This window comes from Epinephelus lanceolatus, chromosome 5 (genome assembly GCF_041903045.1).
Source record: "Epinephelus lanceolatus isolate andai-2023 chromosome 5, ASM4190304v1, whole genome shotgun sequence".
In the NCBI taxonomy this organism is placed as follows: Eukaryota; Metazoa; Chordata; class Actinopteri; order Perciformes; family Serranidae; genus Epinephelus; species Epinephelus lanceolatus.
This window is the reverse complement of record NC_135738.1, coordinates 29,546,901-29,570,682: the sequence shown is the minus strand read 5'-3', so window position 1 is coordinate 29,570,682 and position 23,782 is coordinate 29,546,901. Positions and strand designations below refer to the sequence as shown.

Genomic DNA, 23,782 nt, shown 5'->3' with positions numbered 1-23,782 from the left:
ACATAAAAAGAATTAACTTTTGTGCATTTGTGATTTTTTTTTAAATATAAAACAGATTATTTAAAGCAATGTCACACTGTATGGAGAGGTTATACCAGCAATAAGACCTCTGATTCATTGTTTTGCAATGCTAAATTGATATACCACAACTAATACTGCATTTTTTCCCCTCAATCTGTTTCAAGGTCATGTGTTCAGTAACTTTGTGCAGCAAGAGGCACTGGGGATTACCTGTTGTTCAAGAGGAAGATAATAAATGCTTTGGGACTAGGACAGAAACCTGTTTTCTGGCCTGCTAGTATTGCATACATGAATTTAATATCACTTTACCTTGGCATGCTTTCGGTAAAAAAAGACGAAGGCATAATAATGTGTTTAATAATCTACCTCAGCAGAACAAAGCAACAGACAGCTATTGTTGTTTTATGCTTTCTGATTCCTTCTTTTGCTATTGTTGTTTTCTCCTTAAAAAGTCTTGTTTTAGAGGAGTAATTGTAATTTGTGGAACAGGTTCAACATTTACTTTGGTTTTCAGTATGTTGGCAGAGCCACATGTCACCCCATAAACATGATTTAATGGTTTAGGGCATGTTTGACACAGGTAAATGTAAAATATTTTAACCGGCATCCATTTTAATTGGATTAAGTGATATGATTTAAACTTTTAAATTTAGCTTTTCGGCACTTTATGGTGGCTAACTGTTCAAGACATTTTTGATCACACAATCAAATATAAATGAGGCCTTTGCCAATCTCGTTGAGGTCGGTGATGGTTTATTCGTGAATGGTTTCTCTTCCTTTTGTTTAGGCAACAGCACTGACTTTATCAATGACAGTTTTATGTGATGAAAAGATGATTACAGAAGCAATTACACCCCTGCGCTTCCAACACTTCCCTTCTTATCAAAGCTGAAACACATGTGGTGACATGTTGCATATTTTTAAGAGAACGTTCCCTGCATCTGTTTTTGTTACACTCTATCTCCTCATGGCCTCTGTGAATGATGTCAACTTCCCCAATCTCAGATCACATCAGATTTAGTCTGGGGAAGTGCAAGGAGGGTGGATTCCAAAGTGTAATCTCTTGTAATCAGTTACATATCCAACAGATAATCCAACAGTGTGGCCTATTGTAATCCATCTGCTGCCATCTCAGTTAACCTACCTGTACTATAAAAGCTTCACTGTTCTCATAATTTGGATCAGATTAAGTCTACTACTGGCAACATGCTGTGTGTTTGGGACTTTCTCAAGCTACATGTTGACACTGGTTATTATAATAGGTAAGGAAGTGGTTCTCAAGTCAATAAGGCAGGGGCGTCAAAGTCATTTCAGTTCAAGGGCCACATACAGCGTAATTTGGTGTCAGTAGAGATCAGATTGTGTGGGCCGGACCAGTAAAACCACTGCATAATAACCCATTGATGTCAAAATCCTTCAAATGTTTCCTTTTATTAGTGTAAAGAAGTTCATTCTGAAAATTTTCATCCATTTACAAAACATATGATGAACAGCCCACGATATCCTAAGACAAATTAGGTCCAACAGTATGTCTCAGTTTTTCCACATTTTCAAGATTTTTCACTAAAGTGCAAGCTATTGAAGAAGCAGGTTAAGTCATCCCTTGCCTTACAAACCATTTACAGTCTGAAGTTTTGTCTGTGCTTCAGCAACAGGGTTCCACTAATACTGTTTTAAGATGGAAGTCTGATACAGATTATTTTACAGGCTACTAAAGCTGCTGGTTGGCAATATTTTTCACAATGTTCAATATCTTTAAATATGACCACAGTAGGTATTCATTTTTATTTCAGAGAGCTGTAATCTGATCAGGGTGGAAACACTTCTGTGGCAGCATTTTACATTAAGTATAATCACTGTTTAAATTGCTCCTGGGCTGTATGTTTGACACCCCTGCAATAAAGTGTATGTTAGTGGGTGCTGTTAAAAAATATTTAAAAAAAAATATTGACTATTTCTCCACATATATCCAGTATAGTTTTATTGTTTCATGTTCACTTCATTTATTTTTTACAAAAATATTCTCATTTGATACCTTTAATTTGTAACTACTGACCGGAAGCTGTTTTATATCTACTTCCGGGATAGCTTGACAACACCGGACTTTTGACAACGCAGACGACCAAAGGATGAAGCACTCGGTTGTCCGTCGTGTCAGGATCGACTGCTAAACCCCTGTAAGTTGTTTTCACCTTGTTTTTATGTTTTCTGCCACATGAATGCGACATTAAAATGTTTATAACATCGGTAACGTGTGCAACAAGTGGTGGTTAATGTGCTCAGAGCGCTGCACCTGCTGGGTGATGAGAGGCTGACGATAAACTGGATACTAAACTTTTCTCACTCACTCTATTGTGTAACAGACAAGTTTTACTTAAGTTCGTCGACGGAGTTGCTGTTTGTAAGTTTGTTGGTTTCGTTTTCTGTTTTAATTAAATGCCAAAATTGTAAAATATTTGTGGACTACGTTAGCTCAGTCACTTAAACAACAAAATATGTTCAAAATCTAGTTAACAATATGCTAACGTCACTAGTTAACTCAGTTAAGTTGTTAATAATGTAACTTAAGTAGTTTGGGTTCGTTCAAAAAACACGAATATCATGTTTAAAATTAAGTGAAATGAAAATAACATAACCTTGTCAACAACAACAACAACAGTAACAGTATTACAGATAGGCTACTAATTATCACCATCATCATCTGCTGTTTGTCAAATTGTGTCAGGATATATGCATTATGTTTTATTTTATTTTATTTTCCTTGTTTTCAACAACATATTTGCATTTTGGATTGAATTAGGATTTTTTTAAAAAGATTTTTATTTTATATATTTTTATAATAACGATGTTTCATTACAAATTGTTGTATCAGAAGGAAATATTATTTTCAGTTATTTCAAGAGTAATAGTGCATATTTGCTGCCCTCCCATTGTTGATTAATTTTTGAGGAAAAAAAATAAATTTTGCTGGATAAATGGATAGATGGATTTATATATTTATATATATTGAAGAACTTGTCATTTAACTTACTTATGATACCGAGGCAGTACTTTACATTTTGATCTCTTCCTGTGTTTCTTGTTCCTCGTGTGATTCCCATTTACTGTAGGGCAGGAAATCATTATTTACACTACTGGTTAATCTGCCAATAATAGCAGTAATTTTAATTTATTTACATAAATCACTTAACTGATCCCCTCAGATGAGATGCTGGAATCCGATAATGTTTGGCGTTTTTGCTTGATAAATGATTGAAATGACTGATTAATATGTGTATTGATTGACAAATTGATTGTGTCTTTTTTTTTTTTTTTTAACCTCCACTCATAAATATTTGTTTTTTACCTTCAGCATGAACAAAACCTGATTAACCTGAACATTTAGCTCTCTGCCCAAAACACCCCGAGCAACATCCATTGGGGTGGAGGTGTATTTATTTACCACACATGTTCTGAATGCGTATAAACACTTTTGTATACGTGCAATCACAACATTATATCTGTCCTTGTTTACCCATCTGTCTAAATTTCTTTAATCTGCTGTTCAGTTTTTGGTTTGACAACATATGCACTTTTCATCTTCCTTTTCTTGTTGGTCCCTGTGGATCTATTGCCTGTCTATTGTTTGTACTTCCTCCACTTCTCTGTTGTTTGTTCTTCTTTACTTTTACTTCCTGGTTTTTTTTATTATGTTATGTTGTTTTCTTCCCTTTTCTTTATCTTTCCCACAGCACAGATTGACCACAAGTGAATAGCTCGGCTTTATAAATGGTTTTTGTGGTCTCTTCGTGTCTTGGCTATAGCATTTGATACATATTTTATGTATGTCTTTGGAAGCTGTGATGCTTTTCTATTAGTGTGTGTGGTCTTCTCTGTCTGATAAGTTTGTGGAGTAATTCTTGACAGATTTACAAGATAATGTTTGCGTGAGTAAAGGTTTGACAGTGAGGCTGAGACAGGATGCTTTCCCACAGCATTTTGTCTCGTTCATCTATTGCAAAATCTGCTTTTGTCTATTCAAATTGATCATTAAGGCAAAACTCCCGCTGGAATTCAGCCTGGTGATAGCTAGGGACAATTGTATTTAAACAGCCAAGTATTTCTGATTTAGGCTCAATGGTGCAGTCAAAATGTATTTTAGTAATTTCCTCTGGTATTTCCCAAAATAAATTTTCAGCTCACTCTGGTTATAATGCTGCTGGAATACAGTGAAAAGTCAGAGTTGCTTGACCTCTTTGTACCCTCCACATTATGAAATCCCTCCATGGTGACTCATCTGTCCAGCTGCTCAGCACTAGAGAACATAAAGGCTTGTGTACCAGCTGAGAAACACACACACACACACTGACAGACACTAAATCATTGCGACACTAACTTCTTCTCACCCCTTATGCTAATGTATTGACTTTAAGGAGCATTCAGATAGTTTTTAGATCCACTATAGATCGAACTTGCATGAGTAAGACACTTAGATTGCACCTTTTTATAGCTACCAGATCTGCCCTTTTGAATTCATGATCCTAAAAAAATACATCCGGATCACCAGCTGTCTTGTAATATCAAGTAACAAGTATTGAATCACATATTTGACCCAGCATCATGTAAGTGTAAATATAGCCCCACAGGCTCTGTTTTGTTTTTACTCCTCAATTTAATACTTTATAGCTTTAAGCAGAGCAGATAGGCAAGTGCATTGTGAATAAAGCAGAGCAGTTTGCATACTGTAAGTTATTGTTCTCCAAACTTGTAAGGCTGACTGCTTTCGGTGTCATTTCACGATTAGGTCTAATCTCCAGGTTGCATGTTCCATCTGCAAGAATATCCCAAGAATCTGCGGTAAGCCCCGAGCCAGAATGTGCCTATTATCTATTGACAAGCTGATACAGGATTGTTAATCCTCAGGTAGTCCTCTCAATTACCTTTTTAAAAAAAATCAATGGCGGAGGGTTAGACTTGTCATTGCTGTCCATGCTGTTGGATACTGCCGGCTTTGTCACCTTCTCCTGCCCCTGCTCATCCGCTATCCTGTCACATTCATGCTGTGGAGAGGTAATTGGGCCTCTTTTCACTTGGTAAATGCTTTGCTGAGAATGAGATCTGCCTGCCGCAGCTGAAGTAGGGCAATTTACTGGGGCTGAGGCGATGTAATACAAGGCAGATGATTGTGTTCAAGTGTACATTGCCGAGAAAGTGATAGATGTGTGATTTCAGTCTGGGTAATAAACCTGTGGTCTAACAGTGGTGGACTGTATTGTCTCGCTGTTCTGTTGGGAGTATATGCCGGAGATCCTCACTGTAATTTAGTTTACTACCCTGGGCAGATGCCAGTGTGCTCAGTAAAAACATGATGAGCTGCATTCGTGGGAATTTTGAGACTTGGGGAGACAGAAGTGAAGTTGCCTACTTATACAAATCGCTAAAATAAAATGTTCCAGTCTTGTTGAGGATGATAGATGACACCAACCTGCAAACTAGTGGTTCTCAAACTGAGTAGGACCAGCCTGAGGCTCTAAGGATAATTTTAGGGGAGTAAAAATTGATAGGGGATAGGATGATATAATTACTTATACTATGCACTTGCATTTTCAGGTCTCTCCTCAGCTGCCTAATAATACTGAATCAAATTAGTCAACCTGAAAAGGGATTTCTGCATCGCTGCTAATGGCAGAGGAAGTCACTTTGCTGGCTCCATTTGAGCTCTGACCTCTGCTGTGCACAGGGGGTGGTTTGAAGGCAGGCATTTTTGATGACGGTCAGCAGCACCTCTGAATCTAAAGAATGATACTGTTTTGGAAAGAAGGTGGATTGTAAGCAAAGGGCAGGCTTAAATGAAAGAGTTAAAGTATCTTTGGGTCCTGTCGTGAGTGATGGTAAGATGGAGTTTAATTGACAGATGCATTTGCGATTTGTAATTGAGGTACCTAATTGAGGGTCTAAGGTTTGAGGGCCAAAATGCCAAACTCGAGGCTTCAAAACAGGAGTGCACAAATCAGTGGGTGACGTCACTGTTGTTTTAACCATCATTTTTACAGCCTATGGAAACAAATGACACATCACAGTTGATCAGTTTATTATGACATGAACCCTAGCATGTAACATTATCTGTCAAATTAACCATTGACACAAAGGTAGATTATAAAAGTGCTTTTAGTTATAGAGTGATGATCAATACTATATTGGCTGAACACAGCGTAGGGAAGGAACTTTGAATGCCTTGTACGCTCTATATAAATAGCCTAATATGGAAGTAGATAGGTGATGTCTGAGTGTGCCAGCTGGAGGTAGAGCTGTACCATTAGTGTCACACTGTGCTACTCAGCATTGTTCCTCTTAGCAAACAGAAATAGGCTACAGCCAACCTGTTTGGTCAAGAGCTGCTGTGAAGATAGGGCTGCGAGGAAGATGAGGTGGAAATAGTTTGTTCCTTCTTGCAGGCAGTTACGGGATGAAGTCAGGCCTGGAGACCTACTCCCTGCCCAACTCAAGTCCTCTATCACTATGTGATTTACTTCACTTTTATTTCTCATTTTCTCTTTTTTGTCCTCGCCTGTTTATATCCTCCATCTTCATCACCCTCCACCCCCCAACACCATACGTCTTTTTTCTTCTTCCCTTCTCACTCAGTGTAAAGGGAGTGGTGTTTTGGCAGTCATGTGACTTTTTGTCTGAACACAATTGCCGGTGTTTTCCATTGGCCGGTTTTCTTTGAAAGAGCGTTGGTTTCCCGGGTGACGGGGAATGGCGGCACCACTTCACTTTTCTCTGCAGCTGCCCCCTCCCTCCCCTCTGCACTGCTCTGAGCCAGTCTCTCTCTCTGTCACTCTCTTCCACAGGCTGAGCTGGATCAGGTAGCCCGTGAGCACGACACACACAGACAGGGACAGGGTTGTGTTAGCTCTTCCTCCTCTCCTTCTTCTCCTTTTTCAGCGGGCAGGCAGTCACAGAGACCATTAGACTGCGGGAGGTGAGTGAAACAAATGGCCTTGTTTGTTGAGATTTAAGTGCTTTTCCCCCATTAAGTTTACACTTTTGTTGTTGTTGTTTTTTTAGTTGAACACACAGCTGAACTTCTTTTTAATACTGCAGAAATCATAAAAAGTAAACAGAGAAGCCAGGTGATTAGTAGTTAGTCCTTGATTGAACAATTACTTTTTGTTTTAAAATAAGATTTAAGTCAGTCTTTGTTTATGTGACAGCTGCTCTTATCAGTTGTGTTCGTCATCACGGTAACATCATTTGACATGTTTAGAAAATGCCTGCTTAACCCTGTGACCATATGTTATCAGATTAAGTGATGTTAACTGATGATGAATCATTGAGAAATCTCTCTCAGCCCCAGTATGATCATGTACTGTGATTACTGCTGAGCGTGTGTGTCTGGGACACATTTTCTACATTTGTTATGGTATGGCACTTGAATAACCAGTGAATAACCACTGTTGGCCTTGGCATGGCTTTTTGAATGTCCACCAGGATAGACTGTGACTAAAACCATGTGTAGATAACTCGGTCAAGATGGGCCGAGAAGTTATTTCTCCGCAGTAATAAGAGCTGCACAGTAGGCTTAGTTCCTTTTTATGTTCCATGAAAGATTCAACAGCTGTGTGCGCTCTCCGCTCGGGTTGTGTTTGGGAATTGGGCCACTTTGTGAGGATTTTCTGGCATGGCTACCGTCCTGAAGTGGTGCCCTCTCTACACCCCTTGTTGGGCTCCACCAACCAGGTGGTCGCGTCTGTATTGGGTTACTGTGGCAACACGAAAAAACAGGCTCCCTGCCCCTCCCTCAGGTGCACTTTATCTGATGACCTGAAGGATCCTTTGCACATACACACTCACACTCCACTCCACAGCCACGCACTAGCATCTGTTAGCTGACACTTGACCCCTCACATTGACAAGGGACACATGGAAGAAGAGTTTGTGACTGATTCTTGTAGGAATAATGTGGTCATACATGTTGGGCTGGTTAGGTTTGCTGATTTTTGCTGCTTATAAGATAATATATATTAAATAAATAGCCACCAAATGTGAAAAGCTGCATGGACTTAAGTAGTCCATATGCATACCTTTCTTTAGCCTCCCCTCAGGCTATACTTTTGTCTCTTTGTAAACAATAAAACCATTTATGTCTGGCTTGTTGACCTTAGAGCACCTCAAGTAGGTGAAGAGTCTGCAGGCTCATTAAAAGCCCATGTTTGGTGTAAGATCATGCATCAGGACTTGTTGAAATGAAAGAGTCAACTTACGTTTGAGGCCACAAATTTGACCATTTACCATTTCAAGTCTCTTGTTACCTGCTGGCATATATATTTGATTTAAGGCTGCACGGTCAGACGGTGTGGAAATGAAAAATTTTAAGGAATATGATGTTTTAGACATACCAATTGCTTGTCTGCATTGAACGTTTGAAAACTCATAAAGTGAGCAGGAAGCAGGGCTGGAGGGTGTGTCATTGATCCACCAGCCTTGGTATGGCGTAGCTGATGCAACCAGGAGGAAACTGGCGCTGAGGCCTTGTTGTTGCTTCTGACGGGCTGCCATGATGTCACCACTGCTGACCCGACAATCCTGACATTCCTGCTGATACGGTTTTTACGCAGACGTGGAGGGCAATATGTGGGAGATATGTGGGAGAGATGCACAGACTTGCACACATATGGCCTTTGTCTAAGCGCTGATTAGTAATCTGGCATATCCACCAACACACACACACACACACACACACACACACACACGTCATTAATTCAGTCTCATGCCCATGCCCACTCCAGTACACACTCCGACCCTCCACTACCCCAATAAAGATTGCGATGGCAGTCTCACCGGCCTCGTTAAAATTCAACAGGTCCTCAAGTGTCTGTACTTGAAGCTCTGCTGAATCCGTTATGCATGTATCTTCTGCTTCAACTCTAAAATGTCTGTTGTTAGAATGGTATGATTAGAGAACTCAATTATACACTGCTGTCATCATGTCTGTCTGCGTTTGCGCATGCGTGCATATATTTCTCGGTTTGTGTGTGCTCATAGGTCATAATTGTAGCTACAAAAGACTTTCTTACTATAACACAGCTACAGCTTTCCTTTGATCCAGCAAAGCCATTGAAGGAAAGAGATGACAGGCCCGGTGCAGTGAAAGCTTTTAAATGCTGTTTTTCCTGCAGGTGTTTGGATAGCCCTTTCCCTCAGACACTGAGTGGAATAGACCAGTATTGTAAACAGCGTTTTGAATAAATGGACAGAAAAGCGAGGGTTACGTCTCAGTATATACCTAGGACAAATGAAAAAGCACTTAGACTGGACAAACAGATGTAAGAAAACATTGTCAGGCAAACAAACTGGAGGCGGAGACATGTAGACAGACAGACATACTGGGCGTCAGTGAGTGTGTCCAGGGGCCTCTGCCTCGCTCTGCGCGGGGCTTACTAAGCTTTTGTTCACCTCCGACCCCTGACCCACTCCCACCTGGTTGCTCCCCTGTCACTAACTTGCATTTCCTGTGCATCCAGTGCCCCTCTCCACCGGCTTTTGTTTTTACCGAGATTATCATTAAGTCTGCAGTTCAAACCCCCCCACAGGCCAATATCTCATCTTGCCCAGGCTTTGTTTCCTTGCTGTCAGTGCACATGGTGTGCAGTGACCAGGGTTGTAGTCTGTGGGTTGGGTTCCCTTTCTGTCCCGAAGATCCTCAGCTCACAGTGTCCAACACAACATTTTTTCCCACCGGCCCACTTAGCCAGTAGAATATAGTTTTATCGGTCCTTTGTATATTTTTACTGACCTGGCAGCCAAAAAAAAAGGAAAAGTAACTCTTTTTCCTCATAATTTTGCTGATTTATTATACAAAATATTTACAACAATGAAGTTCCCTTTAGATTTGGTTGCATTCCTTTACTTATTGATATGTAATGTTGATATAAGATACTACAAAACACACCCAGGAGTATTGTTGCCTCCACAGAAGTGGAAAGCCCCTCTTTCTTTCTGTAGCCCTGTAAGCAACTTTTGTTGACATTTTTTTCAAGTACTGGTAAGAGCCATGCCAAGACTGCACAAAGCATTCTGCCTTCCCCACGTGTATTTCAGCCAATTACAATGTATTTCATCGGTCACATGTCTCTTCTAAAATGTACTCACGTCACAGACCCTGGCTCAACTAGGTGTTGAGGCTTGTATGGAAGGGGTCACTGGTAGTTGCGTCTTGTTGACTTTGTTTTGTTCCCTGGCTCACTTGCACTTCCTACATGGGAAGACACAGGGGCAAATGAAAAAGCCCATCTTCAACATCCCATCGAACTTTGTGCATGAGTGAAAAGTTGAGGTCTGCACAGCAGTCACCTCTTTCTCCCTGTACCACTCAGGCTGGCTGTAGCCTTTTTCCATTTACTGATAAGAACAGCACCGAGCAGCACAGTGTGACACTAATGGTACAGCCTTATCTTTAAGAGACAGAGAATGACTATACATCTAGAGGTAGGATGAAACAAACTGGTATTGCCAGAGGGGATGAAGGAAGGAGTTGAGACATCCTGAAGCACTAGTTTGCCACTTCCAACATGACCACTTAAAAGCATTGAAGGACGACGTTGCAGCCTATGATTCAGGTACAAATGTATTTCCTCTGTAAAAATAGCTTTCCATATAGCCCCTCAAAAATGCAACACGAGGCCATGTGAGAGGTAGGAGTGCTTTTTGAATGGTGGTTACTTACTCCTGAGCCAGTCTGGGCCGGTTCTGAATAAAAAAGGGAGAGAAAGAGTCGTGCCGGAGTGCGGCCAAAGTCCTGACAACTTGGAAGCTGCTAAAAGCCCACTGAGAATCTCTTATGTGCTTCGTTAGTGCGATCTAAAGAGTGTCCAGAAAGAAAAAAAAAAAAGCTAAGGTGTTTTTTTTTTCTGTCGTCCATTCTATCCTGTGTTTGGAGGAATGCAAAGTTTGTTTACCAGCAGTGTATATGTTGATCCAATTGACCCTCTCTTCCTGTCATTTTCACTTTGTACTCCCCTGTTATCCGATTGTCTTCAGCTTCACCTCGGCAGTGTATCTTCAATACAGCTGTTGTTTGTACGGAGATGATATAGTGACATGCATTTGCTTCCAAAACATGAATCATCTCCTGAGCCAGGTTTTCTGGGAGGAAAACAAAAGTCTTTGTCCGTCCATGGTGTGGGATGCGCTATATTTACGTCTCAACAGTGCAATTACCTTCGCTGGCGAAAGCCATCGCGCTTGTCATAATGACACACAAGACATAGCTACACTTCTGGAGCAACAGCGCTGGCCTGACCATAATGAGACAGCAATGCTATACTTAGGCGTGTTTGGCAGAAACAGAGCATTACTACCTTGCGTCGCTCGCCATGAATATGAAAACCGACGTCAACAGAAGTTCAGGATTTTGTAACTTGTTTGGGCTTCTGAAAATAGAGCTAACGTAGTCTGCTCTCATTCCATTCACTCTCCAGGCTTTAGTCCGGACCGACCTGTTGTCCACCTGTTGAAGGCCGTTTTCGGTGAAAGCCTGAATAAATAGGGAGAGAAGAAGTGTTGGGGGTTTCAACAGGGAAGACGGGAAGGGGTGAGCCATGGCAGCAACTTAATGCTATTCATTCTTGGTGAATAATGGCCAACAAAGACACTATCAGCATGTATTCCCCTCACTCTGCTCTCCTCCACAGAACCTATTGAACTGTTGCCAGCCCCAACCAGTCTATTTCTCAGCCTGAGAGCCATCTTCCTGTCTCGTCTGGGCTGAGTTATGGCTTGCTCACTACTCTTTGGACAAATTTATACCTACTATCATTTGTGGAGGTATTAACTTGGTAGTAGGTGGTGATTGAAAGCAGTCAAACAGCCATTCAGAGTATGTAGTTGAGTGCGTTTTAAGCCTTTGTGCAATGTGGATAAATGGTAAAGAAGTACAAAATTGGGGAGGATTTCTCCTGAAAGCGCAGGTTTTAAAGCTTTTTAGACCTCGTCTTTGTTTTCTTTAGCTTTCTTTGCTGAATGCAGAGGGAGGGTTGGAAGAGGAGGAGGAGGGGGAGGAAAGGGGGTTGTAAGAATGTTTGAGTCACGCAGAAAAAGAGGGATGATATGTGGGGTTTGACAGGGGCGGGAGGGATGAGGGAGGCACAGCAGTGGGAGGTTCCCTGAGGAATGCCTGGAAGGTGTCAGAGAAGTCTGGAAGGCTTTGGACTGATAATCCTCCACATCACATCACAATACCCCCACCCACCACTCTGATTTTAGCCCTGTTGTCCTTCCATCTTCAGACTCAAAGCGATAAGGAGGACTCGCTGCCTGTTAACCATTGATTAGTCATGTCTTACAAGAAAAAAGCTTTTAAATTAACTTGGTGTGGGTCTGACGATGGACAAGCACACAGCCACTGAAGATCCATAAAGTGTACTTACTTCTTTGCTGCTTTTAAAGCGTCACTCTTCCTTGGCACCTCAGCCTCTTCTCACTGTGGCCCTCAGTACCTTAGCAATGCCTCAGGAGGCTCCCCCACACACACTTTTATTCCAGAGTGTGGTACAAGTGATTTGTCAGACAACACAGCTCTTAGATGTGCCAAAAGCTCTGCTTTATAGGCAGAACAGTGAAATGGTTCACATGGATGTGAACTGACTCTCTGCGGGCCTTTGTGACTCAGCCTGGCTAAAAGCTGCGGCATTCTTCACAGTGGTCTATTGTTTGCATGATTTAATTCATCAAATTAATGCAATTAATCCAAGACGTCTATTTTTGGAACGTCTGCTTTATACAATGTGCACACTGGTTATTAGGCGCTGTGACTGCATGTCCTCATTAGTCTGATCAGAATACAATCTGACGTCAGATAAAGGCAAAGTAAACACAAGGACGAAGTAGGTATTGTCGATGGCCTGCTGCCGCTGAATCATAGTTGCAATGGCTTTATGCAGGAAATGTTCTAGTGGGTTTTTGCAGCTGGCTTCGTGTTTTCTTTTGACTTTTGTGTGGCTGTCTTTTAAACTTTTTGAATCCCTTCCTGGACCTTTTTGCCACCAAATTCTAACTATTGTGCGACAAGCATTTGTTTCAACATCATCTAATATCCTCAGCTCACAAATGGAAAATAAAATTAAAGTTGCAAATAAATGGTAAAAAATTCTGAGACTTTAAGTAGATATGTTTGCCGAAACAAATAACTTAACCAGAAGGACGTGAAAAATTTGGGTTGCAATAAAAACACGATTGAGATATCAGCCGATATTGGCGTATCACGGACATATCGGTAATGACGTGTGTCAGAGACATTTTCGAGGTTGTTTAGAAACAGTGACTTCATAATTTATCCACCAGAGAGCACCAAAAAGGTCATTTCTCAGCTGTCAAATGTTGTGCTCAGATCATATCCTGGACACTGTGTAAAAAAAAAAAAAAAAAAAAAAAAATAGGGCATTGACATCAAAAGCATTTGTGTGTGTTAGATATTTGTAAAAGCAAAATGATATCCACAGATATACATATATAGTTAGCAGATTGTGAAATTGTCAAATATTGATATTAGTATCGGCTTTAAAACCTAATTAAACAAACCTGCAAAGTCTTTATTGTATTTTTTTCCCCATGGGCATATTCATTTTGCACACCAACAATGTGGCACAAACTTGGTAATCTTAGAGTAACAGCTGATAACAGCAGGCACTGCTCGGCTGTGTGCTTATTCACATGATTATACTGTCATTATCATATGCGCACAGTCTGCAGACTCATAGGCTTTTACTTTATGCAGAAAAAGAGGCTAATAATGGTTCAAATGTAAGATTTAGGAAGATGTGACGACAGTGAGAGGAGAGGTATCAATAGAAAAAAGGTGTCAGCTCATGCCGAGGGGCTCCCACCCATTCTGCCGGACCCATTGGTCACGCATGTCTTAGCTCTGTGTTTGTGTGTGGGAGGGAAGCAGCGGGGAGAGAAGGTTCAGGATTGTGGCACAGTCTGATAAATGAATGTAGAGTAGTAATAATCGATAAGGCTTTTGTTTTGTACATGTGTTGCTTTTTGGACCTGGGTGGTCAGATTTGGGTTGACTCATGCGCTCATTTTCCCACAGGGCGTTGTCCACCTCAGACACACACACACACACACACACACACACTCTCCAATTGCACCTGGTCTGCTGGACTGTGACCTCATTCCAGGAAAAGGAAGAGAATCACCTGACAGACTCATTTGTGTAATCAGCTGTTCATATGACTGGAGGCCAGAGGGTGGATGTCTAATGCCTGAAGTTATAGATTGTACAAACAGTGGAGACTCATATGTAAATACACATGCATGCAAAGAGTTTCAGGTTTATTCTGGTCTTATCGTGTCACTTTCTTCCAAGCAGCCTTTTGTGTCATTCAGGAATGTAGAATACAAAGAGAGTAACTGAGAAAATTGATATAGAGAGAGAATGACAAAGCCAAAAACCCGCTTTCAAATACCTGAAAAGGGGGAGGTACCTGATCTGTCAGCACGGCAAGAAAGGGTGGGGAGAGAGAGAGAGCGGGAGAGAGAGGGAGAGGGTGTGTTTCTGTGTGGGTGAGAGACAGAGAGAAGGAGGAGGGGTGTAGACAGAGAGTGAGAGAGAAGCCTGGCAGTCTCTCAGATCTTGGCTGTGGTAAGGACACCCAGGAGAAGTGCATTCCTGAGGCAGCAAGCAAGGCGAAGGCAGTAAGATACAGCGGAGGAGTCGCGACATCCTTTTAAATCTCTCCGCGAACACGTCCGGCTGCCTCTGACCTCCGGACTCTGGACTCGCACGCTTCTCTCTCACACACACACTCACTCGCTGCCTCGCACACCAGCCGCACAACCGGCTCTGCTGCTCTGCCAGAAGTAAAGGATTTCCCCGAGTGAGGCAAAGAGACAGAAAATCAGTAAACAGACAGAGGACATAAAGACATAGAACAGAAGGAGGAGATCCTCTCACTTGGTGAGTGTAAGAGCTTCTTTTGGGGATTGTGTGAATGTGTCCTTGCCTGTTTGAATGTCAGCGTCGTGAAGTTTCTCTGAAGTCAGCCGATTTGTCTGTGGCTTTGCTGTGTGTCCCAGCATGTGTGTAAAGACAGCTATTATTATTAATAAGTGCCAGAGTGTGTGTGTGTATTTTTTGTGAGTGGCAGAGAAACAAAGACAATCTTGTGTTGCGTCTTTGGGGAGCCGAGCTGTGTCATTACATGTACCTGTTGACACAAGACCCGCCACCCAAGTATGGAACAAAAGGACTCAAACCTGTTTGGGTGAAACTCCACTCTTTGGGCACTCGTGCTTTTTCACTTTTTTTGTGTATTTTCTTTTTGTGTGTGTGCTTTAAATACTCCCAGTGTGAGTCAGAGAGCCGGCCTCTGTGTGCACGTTTTTGTGTGTTGGAACTATGAGACAAGTGCAGACTAACTCTTGCACAGGTCTCCCATCACACAGGCTGCTCCTTTTACCACTGTAGGATTAAAGATTAATTTATGGAGGGCACAAGCAGAGTTCAGCTCACTCGCTGCGTGTTCCTATCTCATTTAACTGTTAACGTGCTACACATCTCAAATGCCAACACTAATGCACCAAACCACTCTAAGCCTATCTAAACATTGACTCATCGTTATGCATGGCTAGCATCTTATTTAACATTTGCCAGCATGGTATGTGTCAGATAGTGGAACTTGGAGCTCATTAGCAGGCTGTATTTGTTATCCAATCAGGGCCATCGATTGGAAACCCCTCACTCCTCACACTCCCCCCAAACCCCCCCTCGGGAGGTGATTATTTTTGTTCCTGACTGACTGTGGGAGTTACACAGTTTATACCTCATGTGTTATCTCTGTTTGTGTGTTGCACACGGTGAACTTGGTTCCAAAGAGATAATGTCATTATAATGAATTGTTGTGGGGGAAAGAACCAAATGGACAATGTTGACACAAGCATATGTTATGGATTTAACTTGGCTCCCATTCATTTAGTTTAGTTCCAGTAATCCCATTTAATTGTTACCTCTTTTTTCAGTTACATGCACCTGCACTTGGTAACACTTGTTTCCACAGCATGGTACAGCATGGCTCTGAACAACTCAGCTCACTCTGTTTTGGTTTCATGTAGCAAAAGCTGTAGATAGTACCTGGTACCAGACACTTTCTTTGGTATCACCTCAGTTGAGGTTCAAAACAAACTGAGCCGATACTAGAAGGTGGAGTTATAACACTGCAGATCACTGATTGGTCAGAGATGATCGTCACTTGGCAACACGGGACATCCTGTACAAACCATAGACTGGAAAAATAATGGATGGAGCTGCTGTGACGTTGCCCATTGGTTGGTGGCCTCCCATTTGAAGCCTCAAGTTCAGTATTTTGGCTATTGCCATCTTGGGTTTTTGGAGCAAGAAATGACCATGTTTGGGCGAGAGGCTGATCTGACTAAGAAGCCGAGGACACTATTGGCAGGCAGCCTATCACTAAAAGCGGCCCACGCATAATTATGTGTAACTTTAAGCCTTAATAAAATTTATATGGTGAGTTATATGAAAATCCCCTAGCTATACAGACTGAAACCATTTTTTGGACCAGGCTGTAAATATGTTTGTTTCTATTGGAAAGTTGGGCATTTTAACGTGGGGGATTGACTGGCTTCTGGAGCCAGCCTCAAGTGGGAGTTTTTGGCACATCTGTGTTTGCTTCAGCCATGGGGGTTGAGGCTTGATATGAACCTGTCCTTTTTATTAAACAGCAAAAGTTGGTAGTTATTCACCCAGATAAAATTACAGCCTGTAAAAGTACACCGTCCACTACGCGCAGAAGTTCCTCTGATAGGGTATCTACGAAAGGATTCATTGATGGTCACCTTGAAGATGATGTCATGGCAGTTTTACTTGGTGTCATTATGGCGTCAGCTGGGAATCCCACCTACACCGAGGAGGTACTACCTGCTGTGGAGATCGATCCTTGTTCTAAAAATGAATCGTGTCGAGCCGAACCATGCAGTGGAAGTTAGCCATAAGTCCCAGTTGACCTGTGTCAGGTGCTGATACTCATTCTGCATACCACACGCTTCCTGAGAAACCAGTTGTCCTAAGCCTATTTATTACCTGGAACTAGTAAAATGTAGGAATTTGAGTATGCTTCAGTTACTTGATGGACAGCGTGGAGCAGTGGTGATATAATGTGCTGCTAAATGTCTCCTCTCTTTGAAGCACTAAAGATATCCTACTTAAAGCAACTATCAAATGGCAGGATAATGATGTGGCTGCCAGCAGTCTGAACACATTATAAAACTTTCAACTTTCTTGCCAGCCTTGTTTAGTTAGCACTTCTTTTCTCTCCCCTTCCCTTTTGAGTCTCCCTCACTGCCTAGATATTTCTTATTTTCTATCACATGAATGAGCCTGTTCAGCATGGAGAGAGCAGAGTGTCCTCTGAGAGTCGTCGTGCCTTGTTCTGCGCAATGTTATTTTTACTGCTCTTTCACTGCTCGAATACACAGATGGACTCTCTTCTTCTAGAATAGTCTGTCTGTCTGTCTGTCTGTCTGTCTGTGTCCCTGTCAGTATGTCTGTCTGTCACTCCGCTCGCATGGCAGGGAAGGCAAGTCCACCCATGCACACTGAGATATCTCCTGGGAGTCTTGATGGGAATTTTCAAAGTCATTCTTCATGCTGTGAAGTGACTTAATTTCTCGCCCTCCTTATCAGAAGTGTTTTTTCCCCAACTCCTGCGGATGCACTCAGGGCCAGAGGTAATTGGAAACTCTGTGACAGCATGTCTGCGAAATAATATGTTTGCATGTTTGGGGTTGCGATTATTTTCGGGAAGGTGGTTCGAGCCACTTTCTCCCTCCCTCTCTTCATTCTTTCTCACGTGTTGCTCCGTCTACCTCTCTCGGTCCCTCTTGTTCTTTCCGTGCGTCCTTCCCCTGCCTGTGCAATGTGACGGAAGGTAGTGCTGTGCTCTGCTCATGTCGGATCCATTAGGGATGAAAGCACACTGCAGTGATAAAAGATTGATCCCAGTCCTCCTTGCATCACATTCACATCCCTCACACCCTGCTCCCTCATCCTCCCTCACACCCCTATTTCCAATCCAAAGTCAACCCAGTTTTCAATTTATCAAATCATCTGTACTCTTCTAAATAAATCATCCTCACCAAGTTTACTATGACTTTTCCCTCAGGATTTCATAAAGGGGAACATTCTGTTTTTCTTGTGCAGGATGCTGTACTCAGCCTGTTGTACAAGGTTACAAATTATCAGTGATGCAAAGAAAATATCTTCCTTCTTACGAGATTTTCTGGACAGTACATTTTTTAAGAAATAGGACTGTTTCTCCTTCACTCCCCAGGTGTTTTTTTTGTTGTCCCAGGAAAGGATATTATGTAATTGGGTAGCAGAACCAGAAAGAGACTGGCATCCAGCCCGGCAAACACAGGCCTCGCTTCACCTGTTGTATCTGAGGAGGCAAAGACAAACACAACAGACCTGTACTTTGTCAGCTGGGAGGCTATAATTACCGAGAGGAAGGAGGGGATTTGGAAAAGGATTTTCACTGCTTTTAGATCTTAAGACATGAACCTTTCAAGAGCACTTGAAAACAGTTTTTTTGTGTTGTAAAACTGCCGAAATTTCTGGACTGATCAGAAACGAGTGTACAAGTCTTTTGATCTCAGCTGGAGGTTTGAGAAACATATCCCTGAGGGGATAGTTTGTTGCCAACTGCGAGGCATTGTACTTGTTTTTGTCTTCAGTCAACCTTTTTAGGAAATGTTGTCAAAATAGTTTTAGGTCATTGGGCGACATACCCATCCTTAGCCTGAATCTCTCTTCATTCATCAAACATGTGCAGGTCAGACGTCAGATTAAACCACCTACTCTCAGAATGTCCTCACAGAGCTCAGTCAACCTAAGGATATGTTCCCAGGTGAGTCCACCTGACTGTAAAGTTCACCTGAGCGAATGCTGTCATGTCCTGTCACGATGAACTTTCCGTAGCCTTTGTGGGTGTTTGCACTGTCACGTCATCAAACCCATAGCTTCACATTTCCTGTTCTGTTGTAACAGCTTGAAACCGCTGGCAGGTTATAGTCGCTGAGATTATGGATGTCTGTGTCTGTTTGTCTCTCTGTCCATGGCTCTCAATTCTACCGTGTGTAGTGATTGTCGCGCGGGTAAACATCTCTGCCAGCCCCCTGGGACTGTCACATGACTACATGTGTGTGTTTGCGCGCATTCGTGGATGTGTATGTGAGAGTGAGCAGCAGGTTGCTCCCTTGCTCAACCAGCCATGCTGTGTTGACTCTCTGCACACAGAGCTCTCTGGGCAGTAAATAACATGGTGCCTTAGCCAAGGGCCCCGGACAGGGCCAGGAGAGGGGGTCAAGACGCCAGAAAGAAAGAGAAAATGTCTGCCTCGGGGCTTGGAGATACTAAATCAACAGACGGGAGGAGAGAGGCAGGTGGATTTGACAGACTCGTCTGTCACGCCAGGAGCCTTGACGTTAGACCTGTCATTGGATGTAGATGTGTTTGATCAAGCACATTAGAAGCAAAACAAGCAAATGGGTAGATGGCAGCCACTGGTACACACACTGACATTGGTGCGCAGTCTGCAGTGAGGTTGGAGAAAAATCTGAACTGCAATAATTTGACAAAAATACATTGAATAATATTAATAAATTTAAAAAAGCTCCAAAATATAAAGTCTTTCAAATGTGCCAGAGTCTTTTCATCAACATAAATTCCTCCTTATATGATTTGCTAAAGAAATCGTATGACAAGTATACTAAATATTAAAGCATTGCTTTGTTTTGAATGCAGATTTTAAACTAATGATGACGAGGTGGAAGCATGTGACAGCAGCATTAAAGATGGGTGTTGCAGTTGTTTTAGGAGTGGGTCTCAAAAGCTCTTACCAAAGTAGAAGGACACTCAGAGAGCACGGAATTCTGCCAAGGCCAAATGCCGGCATCGCCCATGTGGCTGTTACCACGGATAATGCTGTCCTGACCCATAGTGGCGGGACGATATCATTACAGAAGCCACACCCACACCCACCCTCCAGTTCCCCCCGAGGTCGCCTCTGTAAGCATGAGCTAACCCCCATTAATAGTGTTAGCTCTGTCAGCACCCTTGCTGTTGTTAGCACTGCACCACTAGCTGCCAACATCAGTTTCATTATTTGGTGGGTTCTTCCTTGGCTTGTGCAACACCCTTCCACTGAGTTTTTCAAAAATCAGGCTAGTTGTTTTCCCATAATCCTGCTGTGATACAAACAAATCCTAGTGAACTGTCACATGCATCTCCATTCCATCAGTTCACCAGCATGTACGAGGAATATACTCAAACCTCCATCTTTCACAGCTGAATCTGCGCTACTCGACGTGGATATGAGTGTATCTGTTAGGTTGCCATGCTTCCCGCTCAGTGACAAAGAGACCAAAACGGACACTTTTCTCATCCGTAGAGATGAACAGATAAGACATACTGTCAGCATCAGGTTACCTGCTTCTCTGCGATTTAAGGTGCAGTGTTTGAGTCAGACCTGGGCCTTGCTCCAAGACTCAGGTTTACTGAGTTGCCTGGGCGCCTTGGCAGAATGAAACCTGAATCTTCCTAAAATGTGGAACATGAACTGTTCCAGGATTACAATAAAAACTTAATACACATACACATATTGTGGTGAAGCAAGTTCACCACATATTGTGGTGAACTTGCTTCATAGAACAGGATCCTCATGAAAAGCCCCAGTCATCATCCCTACGAAACTGACCACAGGAATTGTTTGGCGAGTTTCAATCTGACATAATTCAGACATGGTGTTTGTGTCTGTCTGCCTGCTGTTGAATATTCCCCTCTTTGACAAACAGTTATCTTTGTGCTGTCTTGTCCAGCCTCCCCTTCATCACCCCTCCTCCCCCTCGCTTTGTCATTCCAGAGGGGTAGCCGACTTATCTCTCATATGTAAACTCAACAACAGCAGCCTTGTCAGCATTCAGCTATGCGTATATGCATGTGAATCCATGCCAAAGATCACCCTGGTGATCTTGAGTCAGGGCGGTGAAAGGCAGCTCCCTGGAAGTGAAGGGGCACCACAGACAGATATACCGCCTTGGTCCTAAAGGTGCTCCTAGGATACTGGGAATTAGCCATAAATCTGCACCCTGCCCTCCCACCTTTTCCTTACTCATCTTTACCGTCCATACATCCTCTCCCCACACACTGCTCTGATAGGCGTGATGGCTGCTCCTCCTCGGAGTAATGACAGGGAGAGAGTCGTGTGTGATACCTCCCCATCAGACTATAAATCAGGCGTATTGAGAGGCCCACCCTAAGGCTTGTGATCCAAATGCAACACAAACACATTCCACCCTTTACTTTCTGTGTATTTTAGATGGGTACGTTTAGGGCTGGGTAATAACCCTCGATATTTTTTTTGTTTCAACCAAGAACTGTGTGTCAGAACCGTGTATCAAATGTCTGGTGAGATTTTTAGTCATGTTTACTCGAGATGTGATTTAAATGTGACTGTCTTAGTTTGGCAGTGTTCTTATAAGGCTACATAAGACAATGGAAAGAGTTTTGTTATCATTCCCAAAAGTCATAGCGTGGTGTGCCAGTGGTTTTAGTGTGGACACATTTAAACAGTATCTTGCCATAGTTGCATTGACACCATCGTTAACATGGTTTTATTGTCTTCCCAACACAGTAAACATCCCAGCAAGATTCATTTTCTTGGCACTGATGCTATAATTATTCTTACTGGTGAACCTCTGCTCATTCATGCTTTCAAAAAATAAAATATCTCATTGATGCCTGCAGGGAAAAGCTGCACTCTGCCTGACCACCTTTGGTAATAGTCCTTTTGTTCCTCTTATACTTGTTCACGTATTGTATCATTTTTTTTCTTCCTGTTTGAGAGTTACTTCTATTTTTGCACCAACTAAACTCGTATCTCCGCTCCAGTCTCTGTTCTAATAATATGTTTCAGAAGTTTCTCCCTCTTGTTCTTTACATGAGAGGTTGTTTATTTAGAATATGACGATAAAGTCTTACCCACAGGTGAGCAGTGTGACTGGAAATGTTGGGAAGTGTGTTCACAATACAAGAGCTTTATTATTAACTAAAGTCAAAACATTGTGCATAGTTTGATAATGACGTATTGTACATTCCACAGTTCTTGTCTGCTCAAAAGCCCCCCCTCCCTGAGTATGAATCGTATCTCAGCACACACAACAGCATTTTTGGGGGATGAATCTCTTCATGGTAACGAAAAGACAACATCTTATCAGTCTGTAACAGGATTTTACATGCTGCAGTAGGTTACCTGAAGGTCTAACACACGCATACGTGCACATGCTGACTCTCTAATTCCATGGTCATGTTTACCTGTATCCCTCTCTCCAAGGGCCCAGTATGTTGGAACTCCCTAGGTAAATATTAGGAGGGTTTGAGAAGACATGTTTTTGCATAGCAGACTGACCTTAGCAGTGGCATAATATGTTGCCTGTGGTTTTTCTCTCAAACTTTCCTGGCTGTTGTTCAGAGAATGTCACAGCAGGGAACTCTGGCTTTCAGTTTCAAAGTTGTATCTAATCAAAAGCAGCGGTGAATGGATTGCATTAGCGGTGTAATGTCCGTGACCTCAGATTGATGTCTTGGGAGGAAACTGGTTCACTTTCATCTGTGAAGACATTCATTCAGGAGACGGGTCTGTGTTTTTCTTTCTGCTGGAGTCATATGTTTTTGTTGTAATATTACCGTTCCAGTTCTGTACAAGAATGTGTACCTACTCTGCCCTGGATTGATAACTGCCTTACCTAAGACTGAACTTAAGTGTTGTATGTCACTGTAGCACATAATGTGACAGCTTGAGCTGTGCCTAGTTGTAGGTTTGCGGCTTTTAGCTCTGTTGTGTGCCATTTTCTTTGCAGCAACGCATTGATATTTGTTTCCTCAGGCATGCTAATGGCAATATTCCCTTCAGCTCAGATAAGGACTGGCAAGTGTATATTGCATCATGGATTGCATGGAATTAAAGTATGATGAAAGACTAACACCAGTCTCACTAACTGACAAAATAGCCCTCCTTCAGTAACTCTACAGTCGAAGGACTTTTGGACTAAATTAAATGACATTCAACATTTTCTTGTGCATAATTTCAGGCCTTATGTTACATTGTGCTTCAAGAATCCGAGATGGCAAAAAAAAGACAACAAAAAAAATGTGAATAATTGATATGAGCAGACATGGAAGCGACCTTTAAATTACTAATGAGTTTAGCTTCAAACCTGTGACACTGAAGGCCGTGGCATTCCTGACTCCTCAATGACACACGCACGCAGGAAGTGAGAGCAGAGCACCCACACACGCACCTGCGAAAAACTCAACTATAAATAGCATTTGTTGGTAATTATAAAGCTACTAATTTCCATTCATATGGTGTAAATTGCATCCTTTTAAATTAGTGGGTTCACTTTTACAGTTATATGTTATTTTAGTCCCACATGAATCATCTATAGGTTTGAGTCAGCCTGTCTGCCGTCTATGCAACATATTATTTTGGCTCTGTGATAAATGAATGTCTGCATGGCTGCATGCATGTGTGCATGCACTCACTGCACAACCTATATGTGTGTGTGTGTGTTCTGTAGTGTGTGTGTGCAGTGTACATATGAGTTTTGCTGGGAACAGAGCGATGTCCTCCTTCCCTGGCAAGCACTGCTGAGTCAGGTCGGGAGTATATAATTACACATGGGTGCCCATCAGCAGTCTGAA

The 23,782-nt window shown here is 42.2% G+C and overlaps 1 protein-coding gene across 3 annotated transcripts in view; it reads left to right on the top strand.

Moving 5' to 3' along the window:
* Window positions 1-2,103: 2,103 nt before the first annotated feature.
* The window catches only part of rassf7a (Ras association domain family member 7a), a 35,127-nt gene continuing 13,448 nt past the window's right edge, over window positions 2,104-23,782 (top strand). Inside the window, exons 1-2 of one of the 3 annotated variants that reach the window (XM_033635324.2) lie at window positions 2,104-2,198; window positions 6,855-6,985. The gene's annotated coding sequence lies outside the window, so the exon portion shown is untranslated. Of the gene's footprint in view, window positions 2,199-6,854; window positions 6,986-14,566; window positions 14,966-23,782 lie in introns of those variants that run through there. The other 2 variants (XM_033635326.2, XM_033635325.2) reach the window with 2 other exon arrangements.